The sequence below is a fragment of the Zea mays genome, chromosome 5 (assembly GCF_902167145.1).
Source record: "Zea mays cultivar B73 chromosome 5, Zm-B73-REFERENCE-NAM-5.0, whole genome shotgun sequence".
In the NCBI taxonomy this organism is placed as follows: Eukaryota; Viridiplantae; Streptophyta; class Magnoliopsida; order Poales; family Poaceae; genus Zea; species Zea mays.
Window position 1 is genome coordinate 166,051,788 of NC_050100.1, and position 18,201 is coordinate 166,069,988.

The 18,201-nt window shown below is 45.4% G+C and overlaps 1 long non-coding RNA gene across 1 annotated transcript; it reads right to left on the reverse strand.

Annotated features, from left to right (window-relative positions):
* Positions 1 to 11,105: 11,105 nt before the first annotated feature.
* On the reverse strand, positions 11,106 to 11,765 carry LOC103627181 (uncharacterized). Its single transcript, XR_553461.4, has 4 exons — positions 11,674 to 11,765; positions 11,427 to 11,596; positions 11,260 to 11,337; positions 11,106 to 11,148 (listed from the first exon to the last, which is right to left on the reverse strand). It is a non-coding gene; the product is annotated as an uncharacterized lncRNA (long non-coding RNA).
* Between the last annotated feature and the right edge of the window lie 6,436 nt (positions 11,766 to 18,201).

The window sequence follows — 18,201 nt, forward strand, 5'->3', positions numbered from 1 at the left end:
CTCCGTGTTTAGCACGGCGGCTAGGTTGACTGTGCTACTCAACCTAGGATTGCCCTCACCGATAGGTGAAACAATCACGCCTCCTGTGCTGCCAGATGGACGGCGGGGGTAATACTTCAGGTCAAGACCGTCAGCTGCCCCACCGAAAACCGAGCAGTAATGCGAAAGCGCACGCCGTGCAGCATCTTGCATGGCTGCCTCAGCTGAGTCCCGCTCAGAGATAGAATAGTGCTCTGAACAGGCCTCCGCACCCTGGAGACTGTTCTCCGGGCAGCGCACCAAGCAAGTTGCCTCCCAGCGATTCGGGTAGACCCCGCGACTGTGCTGGTAGACCACACAGCGATACTCGACGGACCAAGTATGCCGGTCAAATGCCCGACGTAGCAGGGTGTCGAGCGCATCGTGGAAGTGACACCCGCGAGCGGCGTCGCGAGTGATGGGTCGAGCAACCCATCCTTCCGGCTCAGGGTTAGCAGAGAAGTCGGTGTCGTGGCTCGAGCTGTCGTCGCCACCTCCGTCGTCTGGGTCTCCTCCAGCAGCTACTCCAGAAGCTGGGACGCCCAGTGGTGGTGCAGGGGGCGCCTCCAGAGGAAGCACAGGAGAGCAGCTCCTCACAGACTCTATCTCCTGGTGGAGCGAGAAGGAAGAGCTCTGCTGCTCCTGTCGTCGACGCTCCTGCTCCTCACGCAGGCGGTGGTGTAGTCTCTCCAAGTGGCTGGACTGTCCGGCCACAGGACGGCGAAGCGGACGCTCAGCAAGGCGGGAGGGTAAGAAGGGGATGACTGACTTTCGTGCAGTGTGTCTAAGTCGAGCCATCTACAAAAGACATCGCAAGCAAAAGGGTAAGAATAGAATTAATATGACCAGCAAGTAATGAATCATAAATAGATGAAGGATTAGAATAAAACATGATTTTCAGCAAGGTATAATATATAGTAGAACATAGGTTTGGTCGGTATGACCAACTTTTGAAGGGATATCAAAGTCAAGGCAGAGACAGAGGTCTATAGTCCTTAGAACGGCCATTCTACTCTAGGTTAGCGGTCCTACAGTCAGCACGGCTTTGATACCACTTATGTCACACCCGGTTTTAGAAGGCAAACCGAATGCGAACCATGTACGTGCCAGGATCAGTTATTCACGTACACAGCAGTTACATAACATGGACATCATCACACAGTGCTCAAAATAGTATTAAAAGGGAATAATAGTCGATTACATCATACGTCTGAGACGTCCATATAGTTCTTACAATAAATCAAAGTGCGAAAACGAAACGTAGATAACACGGCCTTCACAGGCAGCCGACTGGGGGTTGCCGCTAACCCACACCTAGAACTCGTCGTAGTCTTGGAACTCCTGGAAGTCTCCTTCCACAGCTTCATCTTCTCCTGAGCAGTGGTTGCAATGCTGACAACCTGGGGGGGGGGTTTGGTGTGTAGAGCAAGGGTGAGTACACATCAACATACTCAGCAAGTATCCTGTTTGGCTGTAGTGGACTAGCTTTATGTGGGGATCAGTCAAGCAGTTGCTTTTAGTTGGTCAGGTTATTACTTACTAGTAGAAAGCCAGGTTTTAACATTAACCCAAGTTATTAACCCAATGTATCCTTTCCAAACGGAAAGAATACCACTTACCAATACCATAATCATAACCAGAACCATCAATCTCATTGCCACCTGTACCAAAATATCTCTGATCAAGTATCACTAATCTCTGGAGCTCCCTTGGCCGCTCATAACCGTGAGCACGGCTGATATATCAGTTTCATAACACTCTGCAGAGGTTGTGCACTTTACCCACAAGCCGTGATTCCCTCTTGCCTCGGGCCGATCAAACCCTTAAACACTACCAAGGTGAATAGGCAGGGTTTCACTACGTAGCCTTTACAAAGATTCCCCGGGGCTGTAGCCACCCGTTAGGTTTCCTAAATGCACCGCACTCCTCCCCAAGGGGCGAACCCAAACTTGGCAGAGCGAGCCGCATACACCGAGCCCCATTGACGGCACGACGGCTAAGTGAACTACATCCCGGATCCTCTAATTATTCAGCTAAGGGCACCCCATTCCACCCTCATGGTTGCACTGTTTTCCCGGGCGGTCATCCATAGAACAGGTCCTTACGGAGAGGCACTCGAGAAACCGCTCGAGTCCCCTTGAAAACCACAAGTATAATCATAAAGAAGAACGGGAAAACAGCGTATCATAGATAATCACATCATGTTCATTGATTAGAGTTGAGCAATAGCATCAGACTAAGTAGTAATAATCCGACCCAAATAGGTAAACAAGGACGTGGATAACAAAAGCTAGTCAATCCTTAGGTATAAATGTGTAATGCGGGAGGTGAATTAAAGAATGAATAGGACAGAGATAGGTCAAAGGACACTTGCCTCCACCAACCGACTGCTGCTCAGGGGCTTCTCCTGCGAATTCCTCGGGCTCTTCGACCGGATCGTTCTCTATGCGAGCGCAAACATACATACATCCATCCACATATTTAATACAAAAGAACAGTACACCATACAAGATAACAAATAAAGTGAATATGCACCAAGTATGACATTCGATAACGCATTTGTTATGGTTAGAAAGAAACGGGAAAGGTCTCGCAGGGGGTTAAATCTTATGCACTAATGACACAATTGGTTTTTAACAAAATAATTCTGTTATATATATTTATATATACTAATGGAAACCTAATCACTTTTAGTTGATCAACATTGCACAGGGTAAACAATTAACTACGTGAATCAATAACATAACGGAATTTTAAATTAAACTTCCTATTTTCCCATAGCATGAACAGTGATTAGCCTACTTAAAATACAGTAATTATGATCACAGAAAGTAAATAAAATAAAATAAAAAAAAATAAAAAAACAGAGGGGGGGGGGCGGTTGAACCGGCCCTAGGGGCGGTTGAACCGGCCCTAGGCGGGGCGCGCAGGGGCGGCCGAGCCGGGGCGGCTGAGCCGGCGGCGGGCGGCCGGGCTGGCGAGGGCGGGCGGCGCAGGGGGCGGCCGAGCCGGCCGAGCAGGGGGGGGCGGGGCGGCCGAGCGGCCGAGCCGGGGGCGCGCGGGGGGGGGGGGGGGGGGGGGCGGCCGGGCTGGCCAGGCGGCCGAGCCGGGGGCGCGCTGGGGGGCCGGGGGCGCGGCCAAGGGGCCGAGCGGGCGGGGTGGGGCGGGCGGCCGAACCGGCCATGGGGCCGAGCGGCGAGGGGAAGGGGAGGGAGGAGAGGGGGAGGGAGGAGAGGGGGAGGGAGGAGAGGGGGAGGGGCCTCACCGGGGACGGGGACGGGGCGGCCGAGCGGGGCGGCCGATCGGCGACGGGGAGGGGCGGCGGCCTAGGCAGGGGCGGCGGCTAGGGCAGGGGTAGGGGCGGCGGCTTAGGGAGAGAGAGGGAAAATGAGAGGGAGAGGGAGAGGGTTTTGGGAAAAAGGGAGATGGGGGGCGGCATGGGCCAATTGGGCCCAGAAGGGGGGGCGCCAGGGGCGGCTGGGCCGGCCGGGGTCGGCCCACGGCGCGGGAGAGAGAGAAAAAGAGGAGAGAGAAAGAGAGAGAAAAAGAAAGAAAAGATCTTCTCCTCATTTTCGAAATCCGATCTTTCTACATGCATGCATTTGCACTTTCAAAGCAATCAAAAGAAATGCAAGGTTCGGCATGGTGCATCAAACAACATAAGGTATTTAGGGTTTTTCCTACACGGGAGATCCAAACCGAATCCCGCTAAACTTTGAAAAAGGTCAAGGTTTAGCGAGGGGAAAAAGAAAAGGGAAAGGTAACTCCCGAATTTTGGCGAGTAAAGAAAAGAAAAAATTCAACTGCAAAATTCGGGGCGTTACAGAGCATAAACACCTTGAGCTTTACTTTTATGATGATGATCCCAGCCTCGAGCATCGGTACCGTAAGTGCCGTGAAGAGCATCAACAGAAAGACAAGGAGGTTATCAAACAGATAGTCGACATACTACGTGGAAACCCGTACTCCGAGCACCTTAGGACCATGGGCCACGTTGACAACTTTGATGATTATCGTATCGCATTGAACCTTGACCAGACGTTGAACCAGAAGACATATAACACACCTCTCACTTCGGAGGTGGCCGCTGTCTGGATCGAAGGGAGCGAAGGGCGAGGCCAATTCAGCAAGAGTGTTATGCTCCATGGGAAGGACAGTTCAAGCCACTGCATCCGCTCATACCATGGATGCTACGATGCACTATCATATCCATTGTTCTTCCCTAGAGGCGAACTTGGATGGCATGCAAATATCCCAAAGGTTGGAGTATCCATGGACGAAGTGGATGCATACCGCGCGACACATAGGGCAAGTAATGCAAATGATGAAGATGCGGGTTAGTTGTTAATTTGATATTTGAGATATTTGCACATTATTAACTATGCTTTCGACATCACTCACTTTTCAATCCTTGCATTTGCAGAATCTCTTAGCCATTTATGTGTGTCTGTACGTGACTACTACTGCTACAAATTCCAGATTCGTCCCGGGGTATTCAATCCAATACTTCATGGAAAGCGGCTTTTCCAGCAGTTCGCGGTCGACACGTACATAAAGATTGAGAGCTCTCGTTTAGATTTCATACGTAAGAACCAAGATCGGTTAAGGGCAGACCTATACCAGGGCTTGGTGGATAGCATGCTAGATGGAGATATTAGAGCAGAGAAGATTGGCAAGCGAACTGTGTTGTCGACATTGTTTATTGGCGGTCCTCGTGACATGAGACGTCGGTATATGGATGCTATGGCTCTGGTGCGCAAGTTTGGTAAACCAGACATCTTTCTTACCATGACATGTAACCCTAACTGGGATGAGATAAGGAGGGAGCTTCTCCCTGGGCAGACACCGCAAGATCGTCCGGATCTTGTAGTGCGTGTCTTTCATGCAAAGCTACAGGAGTTAAAGCATAGGCTGACTAAACAGGATATTCTTGGTAAGGTCCGAGCCTACGTCTATGTCGTGGAGTTTCAGAAGCGGGGTTTGCCGCATGCCCATTTTCTACTCATAATGCAGAGGAAGTACAAGCTCACATGCCCTGAGCAGTATGACCTTTTGATCTCAGCTGAGATCCCAAGCAACAAGTACCCTGAACTACGAAAGATGGTTATCAAGCATATGATGCATGGCCCGTGTGGGTCGCTAAACCCTAACTGCCCATGCACTAAGGGTCGTAAATCGTGCAAGAATCATTACCCTCGGAATTTCAGTGACACAACCTTGCAAGGGAAGGATTCGTACCCTGTTTACAGACGTCGTGACGATGGTCGTACCGAAAAGGTTCGAGGGTGCGAATTGGACAATAGATGGGTTGTCCCTTACAACCCATACCTCCTTCGTCTCTTCAACTGTCACATCAATGTTGAGGCATGTGGGAGCATCAAGGCTGTTAAATACCTGTTCAAGTACATATACAAAGGCCATGATCGTGCTTCTGTTGTTATGAGAGATGCGAGCAAGGCAGATGATGATGTAGATGAGATCAAGCAGTACAGAGATGCAAGGTGGGTGACTCCTCCAGAAGCCTTATGGAGGATATACGGCTTTGAGCTTAGTCAGATATCTCCAGCTGTGATGCAGTTGCAACTCCATCTTCCAAACATGCACATGGTGTCGTTTCACGAGCGGCAAATGGTCGAGCGAGTCGTCAACCGTCCAGGTGTTGATAGGTCAATGCTCACAGCACATTTTGAGGCGAATAGTCTACACAAGGAGGCTCGTGGCATCCTGTATCGTGACTTCCCTGAATGGTACACTTGGCAGAGTGGTAAGGGAAAAGTATGGCAACAGAGGAAACGAGATACGGGTGGACAAGTCGGTAGAATAGTCTCTGCTCATCCGGCCGAGGGGGAGCGCTACTATCTTCGTGTTCTCCTAAACCATGTGACTGGCGCCACTTCCTATGTGGATCTAAGGACAGTAGATGGTGTCACGCTACCGACTTTTCGTGAGGCAGCAGAGAGAAGGGGACTGCTTGAGTCGGACAACACACTGGATGAGTGTCTCACTGAACGTGCTCTTTTCCAGATGCCATCGGCGCTGCGCTGACTTTTTGCCACAATACTTGTGTACTGTGAGCCAAGCGATGTGGTTGTACTCTGGCAGAAACACCTAGATTCTATGTCTGAGGACTATCAACACAGGAATCCGTGCAAAACTCATGTTGAGCAGATGGTATTGATTGACATTAGGAGCATGCTGCAGTCAATGGGAAAGGACATAAAGACATTCCCTCTTCCTCCTATCATGGATGCGTATGACGATGCTATTGGTACTGCTAGGGAGGTTTACGAGGAGGAAATTATCGAACCGGCAGCAGGAGATGTGGCTCTCAAAGACTGTCTTAACAAGGAACAGAGGGCCGCCTATGATAAGATTCTGTCTGCCGTTGACACTGATCAGGGCGGATTATTCTTTGTGGATGGACCTGGTGGCACCGGAAAGACTTACCTATATAGAGTGCTTCTCGCGACGCTACGCAGCCAGGGCAAGATTGCAGTGGCAACAGCTACATCTGGCGTTGCTGCTTCCATAATGCCTGGAGGAAGAACCGCCCATTCACGCTTCAAGATACCTCTCACTATTGACGATGACGCTGTATGTAGCTTCACGAAGCAGAGTGGAACCGCAGAGTTGCTACGGAAAGCATCTCTCATTATCTGGGACGAGGCTTCTATGACTAAGAGACAAGCTGTGGAGGCACTGGACAATAGCATGCGCGATATAATGGGTCGACCCGGATGCCATTCGGTGGTAAAACCATTGTCTTCGGTGGGGATTTCAGACAGGTCTTGCCTGTTGTTCGTAAAGGGTCAAGGGCTCAAGTGGTTGCTTCTTCGCTACGGATGTCTTACCTATGGGAGTCCATGTCCCACTTAAAGCTTGTTACCAATATGAGGGCAAAAAACGACCCTTGGTTTGCGGAGTATTTGCTGCGTGTAGGCGGTGGAACTGAGGACACAAATACTGACGGCGACATTCGTCTTCCTGACGAGGTATGTGTGCCTTACAGTGGGAGTGACAATGATCTTGACAACCTAATAGACTTCGTTTTCCCAAATCTCAACAAAAATATGTCTGATTCGACCTACATCACTTCAAGGGCGATACTGTCAACACGGAACGAATGGGTGGATATGATAAATGTTAAGATGATTGATCGTTTTCAAGGGGAGCATATGGTGTACCATAGTTTCGATAGCGCCATGGATGATCCCCATAACTACTACCCACCCGAGTTCCTAAACACACTGACGCCTAATGGGCTGCCACCACATGTTTTGAAGCTCAAGATTGGATGCCCTGTTATATTGCTTCGGAATATAGACCCTGCGAATGGACTTTGCAATGGCACCAGGCTGGTCGTTCGTGGTTTCCAAAGAAATAGCATTGACGCAGAAATTGTACTGGGTCAACACGCTGGAAAACGCATTTTCCTGCCGCGTATACCTCTGTGTCCCTCCGATGAAGAGATGTTCCCTTTCCAGTTCAAAAGAAAGCAGTTTCCTGTACGGCTTAGCTTTGCAATGACGGTTAACAAAGCACAGGGTCAGACTATTCCCAATGTTGGTGTATACTTGCCCGAACCAGTGTTCTCCCATGGCCAACTATATGTTGCTCTATCTAGAGCGACTGCCCGATCAAACATAAAGATTCTTGCAATCCCACCCGTTGATGGGAAAAAAACGTCGAGGAACGGTGTAAGAAAGAACCCCACAGTAGATTGTGGGACATATACTAAGAACATCGTCTACAAGGAGGTCCTAACAAACTAGACCTACGGTAAGTCTGTCAAAACTCAATTGTTTGTTTCAATAAAAATACACCGACACAAGACTAACACTCAAATGTAATTGTGACGTTTTGATGAGGAGATGTTAATGAGCTTTATAAAATAATATTGATTTGTTTGTAACTGTTCTGTTTGATAGGTTGGGGCATTCATGCTTCACTTCTTGAGCTTGGTATATATTGCTTCCAGATGCTACGATCTCCTGTGCTTGGTATGTTGCTTCCAGACACTACCGCAAGCGTAATCTAACCCATTTTAACTAAAATACTCTTGCGTGGACCTGAAGATGATAGCTAGCTGAACACTTTTTATGATAATTTTTAGATTCATCAGTAGAACTGCTCTATGATAAATCTAGATCTAGATTCAATTTCTAAGCGGTGATAGGTTCATGTTTATGCTTGTGCATTCAAAGGACATATGCTGTTACTCTGAAACTTATGTCTGCCTTCCTGCCCATGTGCCCATCGGAACTGGGACCCTTCTATTGTTCTTGCCTTTTTTATTACCTTTTTACTTGCCCTCTCTGCATGTTTGTTCCTTTTACTACTGCTTCAGTCGTAGTTCAGTTCATCACTCTCCCGCTGTTCACTTTCAGACTTGACACAAGCACGGATCGGAACACTCGAGTGTTTTTGCGCTTGTGCAGCACATATCTTTTGAGCAAATATGACAGAAGAAAGTTGTATATAGGAATGGTAATGATATAGAACATTGATGTATAAACTAATGTAGCCATATGTGGAACTTACCAAGCTTCGTTGGGCATGCCTGGCATACTATAGAACCACAGTTTTCTTATGAAGACTATCACAAGTGATATTTTGAGTTAGACTGATGCTTAACCATAAATCTCAGTAAGTCCAGAGCAGCACTGGTATCTGACATGTCTGGCATATACACATGCGCCTGTGTCTAGGATAAATCTCAGTACTTCTGTGTCATTTATTGGTGTCACTCATTTATTGGCGCCTGAGATTGTTGGTGTCACTTATTACTATGTTGGTGTATTGTGTTTCTGTGCCGATTTCAGGATAACTGTCCGGATAGGAACTCCTTGCAACATATCACTGTCCCCGTCCCCATGGAGAGGAGCGAGAGGAGCAGGAGGGCGAGGCAGGACAACAAGTGGCGCTCTCGACGGGGACGAAGTCGGTCATGTACACGCAGGAGCTGCTGGACATGGATGACGCTGACGGCGCCCCAGACTCAGCGGCTCAACTGGATAGACTTCCTAGAGCGGCTGCACGGCAAGCGGATGCTGCTCATGGACAACTCGATGAACTGGAACCAGTTCGAGTCCATGCTCTATGCGAGGCTTTACGGAACAAGGCCAGATGTTCGAGATGCACTAGCATTGTCAGGTTCCATTTTTTTACATATAAAGCTGTAATAGAAGTCATGTCCTTGACCAGCAGAACTATTGAATCAATGATTATGGATTCATGTGATTTTGGCATAATGACACCATGTGATCTTCATGAAGCTGTGGCCTGTGAGTGTCCCACACTGAAGGTGATCAGAATGGAGCACTGTGAGAGAACTATCTTGTAATGGGTCAACATAGTGTGTCGAGGGCTTAAGGAGCTTAGGCTTGTTGGCTTTCCAGCATCTGTTCAGGCTTATCACATGGAACACATTTTATGTGACATATGTGACATCCTGCACTACAATGGGATCAGAAAGGTTGAGCTGCAATCCTACCATTTTACAGACACGCATGTTTGCACTGTAGCTCGTTCATGCCAGGGAGCTCTGCAGGAACTTATATTGGATGAGTGCCCGAACGTCCTGGGCAACTTTGTGGTGTGCCTCAGAGAGTCTTGGTCCAACCTAACCAAGTTGACCTTGAATCGTATTGGAATCAGTGATGTCCAAATCAGGATCCTTATGCTTGTAGGATTTGACCAACTTGAGGAGTTTAATTTAACGTGGTGCTGGTGCCCCTTGATCACTGACAGGTTACTGGCTATCTTACATGCATCAACATTGCCTAATGTCACCCAGGAGTCTGTTGACTACTACCAGCATCACTGTGAAGTCGAGTACTAAGCGAGAGCTGAACCTCAAGAAGGAAAATAAACTTGGCTGCGTGCTTCTGTTTGCTTGCAGGTAATATATTGTAGGGCCATCGTAAAGTTAAGATTTCGCCTTTGAAGTTTTGTCGCCTTTTGGAACCAAAGCATGTGGTATATAGTACTTGACAATGTCAGTCTTGTTGCTTCTTATGTTCATCTTAGATGCTGTGCTGCTTGCTTCTGTTTCCGGAGTGGTGCGGTGCTGGACTGCTTAAATCAGACAATTAGCTGAGGATGGAGCTTAGCTTAGGTCCTAGGCCTGTTGATGAGTTGATCTGACTGAACGTTTCGCGTTACAGCGATGCGGTTGCCTGGTCCGGTCAGTCACTCTCTCCTTCCTTAACGCAGTGGTCGAAGATTATTCTTCTTTAGCGAAAAGCCATAACCTTTTGGCAATTCAGCTTACTCAAATACTCAATTGAAACCAACTACAAAAAATGATCCGTCTTCTCTACCAATCCACCCCATTTTGATTACAAACACATCAACATATGGAGAAAATAGTAAACAACTGCAATTTGCAAATCTCAACAGTGATTACGAATTAAAAGTTCTCTGACCAAACTATATAGTAACGGCCAATGATACTACATAACTACGAATAGCACGAGTAGCAGTTTTAGTAAGATTTACATGGAGAAGTACATGTGAGTACCCATAGCACGAGTAGCATTTATATACTACAAAATGAAAAATGAAAATGTACGTAGAGCCGCCCACTGGCCTCCTGAGGCCTGAGCACTATTGTGTTGGACGGTAGGCCTAATTTCTGACAGGTAGGCTCGCACACTTCTGAAAATGCTGCTCCCACCGTGCGCTTAAGGCCGAAGAGCCGCCCACTGGCCTCCTGAGGCCTGAGCACTGCTCGACTGAGGCTTGACCACCGCCCATCGCGCCGCCGAGCACCAGCTTCTGAAAATGCTGCTCCCACCGTGCGCTTAAGGCCGAAGAGCCGCCCACTGGCCTCCTGAGGCCTGAGCACTGCTCGACTGAGGCTTGACCACCGCCCATCGTGCCGCCGAGCACCAGCTTGACCAAACAAACTCAATTCACTAAGTAAACAATGGGACAGGCACGGGTGGGGCCTTACCTTAGAGTCATGAATCCTAGCAGGCGATTTAGTGGTGGTGGTTGCCGGAGGGGCGCTTAAGGATCACCAATAAATGAGTAGGTGAGCATCTTCGCTATCCTCTCATTGAGCGTTTTTCATTCAAATAGATGATGTGTGATCTCTTTTAGTTCAGTTTCTGTTTGTGCTCCCACCTGTCAAGCAACACTATACATGAATTATGGTTATCCACCATACCTGCAACATTGAATGATGAAAAGAACATTGAACAAATAACACATTGCGATCCCTGGACTTCACATTACCTGAATGACAGCAACACCACCAGCAAGCTTCACTATCCTCTCATTGAGCTTTTCCTTTTCGTATTCTTGTTCTGCAGCCTGCAAATTTAGGTTCAGAAAAACAGAGCTTCAGACTTTCACCTGAGCAGTAAAGTCAAGTGAGCAAATAGAATAGGAAAAGGTCAGACCTCAATGAGATTTTTAATCTGTGCAACCCTCTTAGTAACTTCTTCCTGGGTGCTGCCATCACCAACAATTGTTGTCGACTCTTTCGTAAGGACAACCTTTGCAACTGTTCCAAGAACTGATTTGTCGGCCTTGTCAAGTGACAGCCCAACTTCATCTCTGATTACAGTTGCTGCAGAAACAAAGTATGTTTATGGATAAGGTGCATACATGATCAAAATGAAGCTTTAGAATGGAAGTTTAGCTGACCTCCAGTAAGGATGGCAATATCATCCAAGTACTGAGTCTTGCGCTCTCCAAAACCAGGGGCTTTGATGGCAGCGATCTTCAGTGATCCTCTAAGCTTGCAACGTCCAAATGGAGGTCACTGAAGATCGCTGCCATAACTAAATGATGTGTGACCAAATTATTAGAGCGAAGATATCATGATATAAATAATTCGGTTCAGTTGAAAATGCTGCTCCCACCGTGCGCTTAAGGCCGAAGAGCCGCCCACTGGCCTCAGGGGCCTGAGCACTGCTCGACTGAGGCTTGACCACCGCCCATCGCGCTGCCGAGTACCAGCTTGACCAAACAAACTCAATTCACTAAGTAAACAATGGGACAGGCACGGGTGGGGCCTTACCTTAGTGGTCAATACAATCGCCTTTTCAGATGTTTGATAATTCAGTTATAGTTTGATTATTCTCAATTGTTTTAGTTCAGTATAGATACATTTTCCCAAAAAGTCTAAAACCCACCAAAACATGCAATTTACTCACGTCCCAACCATGGAAGGAAATCCACCAAACCGCATTGACATCACGATTCACGACATTGCTCATTTACTTACAGTGATTATACTCGATAACGAACTGCCCACTGTCCTCCAACTAACCACATAGTGCTAACACATGTTACATCCTTGAAAATTAAGCTAACTCAAATTTGCTACTATTTCATATCGCCTCCCAATCCACCTATTCAAAACAAGCAGTGAAAGAGCATCATATATAAATGACGCATTGCTGAATCCTATACAAAAATGAACAAAGAGATAGATGGAGAGCACAATTAATAAGCAGGGATGCAACAAGCAAGCACATAGACACAATTGTGCAGAAAACTAATCTTATCAATCTCTTGTGTTGATTTTCTCTTCCAAGCAACAATCTCTTGGTCTAACTTTCTCCATATGGTCTCTAGAAAAGATACTAAGGATAGCTCACTTGAAACTGAAGATGCCAGCAAAGTACTATCTCCAGAAAGTAAGAACACTTTGCTAAACTACTTAAGCAAGCAGACACTTGTAATTGCTGCACAGGAGAGTGCAAAAACTTGCATATTGATTATATCAAAATGCTTTTGCCTTGTTAGGAAGAGATGTGGCTCAAGGATCTCCAGGTGCAGCGGCAACTTCTACACCACCAGCAGCACACATCATACCTGTTGTCATGTCTCGTCTGAGAGCTTTCTTAGTTGTCTCTGTCCAAAACTTGAACCTAGGGATCCGTAGGGGATCAAACCAGCTCCTATAAAAATTGAAGAAAACATGTTATCGAAGACTTAAACTAACACAAATTGTGTTTGTGGTTCATTATCCCGTTTCCCAAAGCCAATTGTGGCTAGGACAATACAAGGCTACCAGCTCAGACTCTATGTAGGCAAGTTGTCTAAACATGAAGGCTGAAACTTAGATAGGATTCTGTGGAAGTGGAACCGAATAGTTTTGGATGGCCCCTAAAAAATGGCAAGATATGGTATTTTACTCTTTTTATATTTTCTCCAATACTATTAATGTAGTGTACTTATGTGCAAAAATAACACAATCATGTCCAAATTAATTGTAGCATTCTAGAAAGGATACTGGACAAGATTATCACATGAGAATTTCGAGCACATTTCGGAAGGTGGTCGACCTCTAATGTATTGATCAATGTATTATGTCGAGCCCGGGTGTGGTGTGGCGCAGTGGGTTTCCCACCATCGGGTGCCTCCTCCACTCGTCCCTCCGCGGACTGCTGGTGTGTGCGCGGAGGTGGTTGAGCGACAGTCGCGGAGGATTCGGACGGGCGGATGACGCTGAGATGGCGCGAGCAGCGGAGCGGAGGATGCGAGCGGGCGGGCAGGAAGCGTGGGGCGAGGATGGCAGGGCACGACCATGGAGGATCCCTGGGATGCGCCTTCCGTCGAAGGTCAGCGAGGCGGGGGCGAGAGGATCCCTGGGATGCGCCTTCCATCGACCGAGCGTCGACGCGGGGCGAGAATGGCGGAGCGACCAAGAGTGGATTTCCCTTGCTGGATTTAGAGCTCAGCTACCTATGTTAAGTCAAAAAAAGGAAACCCAACGATCGCCAATCTCGTCAGTCTCAGCCGCACCTCAGTCTCAGCCGCACAGATCGGCATGCCACCGTGCGCCCTGGACTGCAGCCCCTGCACCTCCCTCCATCGCCCTCGTCAATCCCGTCATGGAAGGCCCGTCCTCGCCTCCCCGCGCGCGGCGCCTCCCTGGATCTTCCCCACCATCCTCGCCTCTCGGCGCGCGGCGATTCCCTGGATCTTCCTCACCTCCCGTCAACAAAACAAAAGGAAACACAACGGCCTCTTACCATCTTTTTCCTCGCCTCCCGTTCCTCCTCCTACCTTGTACGGCGACTCCAAACAGCAAAAGTGAGGAGGAAGATAGTGGCACTGCATGTAATAAGCGCTCGTGGAAGAAGAAGCGGTGAAGCAGGCAGAGGGGTTCGAGGCTGTGGAGGCAAGGGCAAAGAACGACGACAAGTTTGATCTCAGCTACCTTGACAACCAAGTCTTCTTTTGGTCTGTCCGCGACATCTTCAACAGGGATCTCCTCAATAAAAAAGGTGCTCATTGCCTTGCGCCTTTATTTTTTCTTGTATTCATATTCCATTTTGACTTGCCAAGGTGTCGTAGTTTTCCTTGCGTTTGGTTAGTTCTGTTTCAGCATGTGTGTGGTCCTCTGCTGCATGAAGCCAGCAACTTGTCTGCTCGCATAGACAAGAACTAACCTTGATTTTGAGCAGACGCTTTTATCAGGTTTTACTCTCATGCTTCAAAATTGTTGGGTGTTTTTTGTGTGATACCCCCGGATTATATACGAAATCTGAGAATATATGTGTTCATATGTTATAGCCAAATCAAGCAGACTCAAAGAATATACTTATCACTTAGGTACGAAGTCACCTTCTAAACTGCAGCTAACAATTTAGAAACTAGGTGATTTATTTATTACTAGGTGATATGAAACAACTAAAGGGGGTTTCCATTTCCCGAGTAGGCCTGTACGTATATGAAACTAGGTGATTTATATTTATTAGTTTATTATGCATCTAACAATTTGCTATGCATGTTGGCTTACTATCCTAAATCATCATTTATTTTTTCCACTAACATGGCAAAGCATGGACACTGGCCTACCTTACCTTATAAAATGTAGGTTTTTGTCCCGCGAGAATGGAATTTCTATCTGTAGGCTTGTGTCATAACAAGCCAAAAAAATCGGTGGCAACCGCAATAGTTCCGGAAGGTATTATAATTTTCGTAGTTCTGTATGGATTAATTTGTATTTTATTGTAATAACTAATTTTAGTTGTATCTCACGATTGTTTGCTCTAGACTATATTTGCACGCAGGGCGACCTTGCACTCATCGATTTTATTAAGGAAATCCCTTGTGAACCAAGGGTGGAAGTCGTGCTTATTGATGATGCCTTTGTTGAAAGAAAGTCGATGGAATGTTTATTTCAGCCGAATGCATATCTAGGTGACGAGGTAATCCATGCTTAGTTTTTAAATTTGGCGACCTTGTTATGTATAGATTTTTTTACTCATTTTGGTATTTTTAACCACAACTTACACACTTACAGGTTATAGACTGTTATATAAATTTGATAAAAGCTCAAAAGCATCTAAAGTGCCGATCTGGAGGTCGCGTTCACATAGAAAATGCTTTCCAGTTTAATTTCTTGAAGCGAGATGGCGATGTTGACATTAAAACAGAGGAGCTATATCCAATTGAAGACATGACACAAATATGTAGCGCTGAACGAAGGGTGTTACTTTACCTAGACCATGACATGGTACATATGAGTTTAAATCTAAACAAAACAGTTAGTGTTTACATGTATTTTATTCTTATGCAAGTATTTATACCTATTTTGTAGGTGTTTATTCCGATAAACATCCGAGAGACGCACTGGTATCTTGCCGTGATCCATGCAAGAAATATGGAGATACAAGTGCTCGATTCACTTGGTACTTCACAAGATCATAAAGACCTCGCTGACTCTGTGAGTATGCACAAACTAAACAATTATGAATTCACTATTAACTTATCCCAATCTCTAATTTTGTTTTACAATATATAAAGATTAAAGGACTCCAAAGACAAATTGATATGATATCTCAACGTAAGGAGTTAAAAGACCACAGGTGGCCAAACCTCCAAGTTGCTTCTTGGCCGCTCAGAGAAATAGACATGGGATATGCAAAGCAGACAGATAGGTACGTCCTAAAATCTTCTTTACCTATTTTTTCATTCATACTAATCTTTATGTTGATATTAATGTATATGTAGCTCTTCATGTGGTCTCTTTCTTTTGAACTATATCGAATACTGGACAGGGGATGAACTGTCTAACAGTTTTACCCAGGTATATTATTACTACTACGACATATATGCACATCTACAGTCAGTGTTACATATATAATGCTAATATAATAATTATTTCTTATTTGTAGGATGACATGTCACACTTTAGAAAGAAAATGGCTGCTATATTACTATCTTCAGAACTGAATAAGAGAAGGGGGTGTCTGTTATACAAAAATGATAAAGAAGTTGACTCTGGAAGCCCATCGGATGTTGAGATATTAGAAAACCCAACAGATTCTAAGAAGAGGAAGCTACTCCACGTGCTTGATGATAACGAAGTAGTGTATGAAGATGAGGAAGGCCCTATTACTCAAGCAGACTTGCAAAAGTGGTTTGTTGATGATTGGGATAAAAGAACTCCTGTAAAAGTATCTAACGATGGGTGCACCAATGACTTTTTAATGGTTGGTCTTTCCACAAAGGACATGCCAGTGACCAAAGCCGATTCAATAGATGTTTTATGTGATTATATCATGGCAATAGAAGACGATACGACACTAGAGTAAGTGCTCATTGATTTATCTATTTTATGTATATCAACTACTTAGATTCTTGATATAGACTTTCGTCATGCTACATTACAGGATGACATGGGTGCGAAGTTTCAATCCTTTTAAGATAGAAATATCTGTTAAAGACCTACAAAATATATTAACGATAAATAAAGATATGACTCTAAGATGTTTTGACATGGCTGTTCGGCTGCTTGCCAATAAAGAGTCATGTAGGCCGAAAGGAGAAATCATAAATAATAGAAAGCATTATATGGACATGCGTTTCTGGGTAAGTTTGTTTCCAATCATTAATCTATTAATATATAGTATCTACATCTAATCCTCATGTGGACATGTATATATACTCTCCAGAGAATGGTTGGTTTTGGTAAACTTCCAAAGTACCATCAGGATCCTACAGCAGAAGAGTTAGCCAAAACACTCGATTGTTGGCCATCAATGAATTATTATATCACGGGTTGTAGATATGTAAGTATGTGTTCATTTAGAATGTATTTATAAAGGACACTTCTTTGCAATCCTAATGACTGATATTTTGCAGGTTCTTATGCCATGGAAATTCAACGGATGTCACGCCCTTTTCGTAATAGATCATGTTAAAAAGCATGTGACTTTTATCGACTTTACACCGACTCAAGATTGGTGTAAACACATGCCATACACGAGGTTTGCGGAAGCGATTATCATGGCCTCAAAGAAATATAAGATTGCTTACAGCAAAAAACGTTCTGGATGGGCGGAGGATATCTTTAAGTGGGAACATACAATTCAGACTGGTGTTCCAATTGACTTAAGAGGGTATTTTCTTCGTACCACCTTCTCAGCAGTTTAAATTTTTTCTATGATAATCATTGTATAAAACATAGTTGCCTAAACATTATATATATTATAGGTTTAATACGAGCTACCTCGTTCTACAAGCTATGGCCATGTGGGGGAATGACAGACGAATGAAATTTGTTGGGGTAAGTGTAGTATGTTCGTTCTATGTTCAAAACATATATTCCAATTATCTCTTTTTACAATATAACATGTTTTGTTCTCTTATGTCTTTGTCTGTATGATGCAAAGATTGTTCGAAGGAGCTTTGTGATTGATCTGTTAAGTTATGAGGATAATTTGTGCCGATATGCCATCCCTGCAAACATACAACAGAGACTTATCGATATCGCTAAAAAGGATTAGCTGATTAGTGTGATATTGATAATGTTTTCCACACGGATTTTGCATGTTATAGTGATGTTTGTCGTTCCGTATTAATGTTTCATACAAATCTTTTACTTCCGTCGCAACGCACGGACACATATCTATAACATACAACAGAGACATGTAAGTTACCGTGTTATAATTCAGTTCCGTTGCAACGCACGTGCACCCTACTAGTTGGTTAATTAGGTGGAGCCTCCATGGTGGTGGTGGCCCATAGTTCCTGACCTTTAATTTGCAGGCACAGAGTGTAGAGCTTTGTCGTGGAACTTTCAAGATATTAATTTAATTAATCTTCAGGGTTTTTTAATTGTCGTTCTCACATATCAGGAGTTAAACGTACTCAACGTTGATCAAATATATGCAAGAGATTATTAATATTTATGATATATACTAAGTATTA